This window comes from Etheostoma spectabile, chromosome 18, assembly GCF_008692095.1.
Source record: "Etheostoma spectabile isolate EspeVRDwgs_2016 chromosome 18, UIUC_Espe_1.0, whole genome shotgun sequence".
NCBI lineage: Eukaryota > Metazoa > Chordata > Actinopteri > Perciformes > Percidae > Etheostoma > Etheostoma spectabile.
This window is the reverse complement of record NC_045750.1, coordinates 24,033,817-24,034,624: the sequence shown is the minus strand read 5'-3', so window position 1 is coordinate 24,034,624 and position 808 is coordinate 24,033,817. Positions and strand designations below refer to the sequence as shown.

Genomic DNA, 808 nt, shown 5'->3' with positions numbered 1-808 from the left:
CACACACACACACACACACACACACACGCAGAATGGATAACACTTGGCCAAACAAGCCATTTACATTCGAGTTGAATCAGATCTCACAAGGCAGTTGGTATTTGTTAGGAAAAAAAGCATTTTTTCCTTGCTTTCATACAATATGATATTCGGTACATGTAGGTAACATAATAACCCAATTTGAAAAAGCCGAGAAAAACATGGCCCTGTCCAAGGATCAGACTTCAAGCTTTCATTGGAGGTTTGCACGCAGTGCCTCTTTTCCCGTCTCTGCCGAGGATGTTCTGAACTCACTTAACGGAATCGAACATGTCACAGTACATTTCCCCGACTGCTTCAGCCCAACAAAGTCTTTTCGCTGTTACAGTGTAACACAAGAAAGCGAATAAAAACCGTTTCGATTGTTGTGATTTATAGCTTCTTTCCCATTACAAATGTATTCTCCATAGCAACTATGCACATCTGTCGGGATTTATTTAATCTTTCCTTCCAAACTTTGAACAGGAAATGGTCTTTTAAAAAGTGTTTACACATCAATGCAGCACTGACATCCCATTTTGTCTTCTTTTTTTCCTTTTTTCTTTCCTTTTGGTTACATGTGGCGTACAAACGGTCACCAAAAACCTTGTTTCATGTAATGATCACCATGTATGATATCCAGGAACCATACCGTACCCTGTTCTTATGTAAAGTTGACTTGTTATGTCTATTGTTATGCTTCTTCTCTCATGAACACTTGTCAGGAAACTAATGGAGACTCTAGATTTTGCCGGTGTGTTTCATATCATCATCAAGTTGAGTTTTTTTT

The 808-nt window shown here is 38.7% G+C and overlaps 1 protein-coding gene across 2 annotated transcripts in view; it reads left to right on the top strand.

Annotated features, from left to right (window-relative positions):
* The window catches only part of runx2b (RUNX family transcription factor 2b), a 44,543-nt gene extending 44,139 nt beyond the window's left edge, over positions 1-404 (top strand). For both annotated transcript variants that reach the window (XM_032543297.1, XM_032543298.1), the window contains exon 8: positions 1-404. This exon is cut by the window's left edge and continues 2,219 nt beyond it. The gene's annotated coding sequence lies outside the window, so the exon portion shown is untranslated.
* Positions 405-808: the final 404 nt, after the last annotated feature.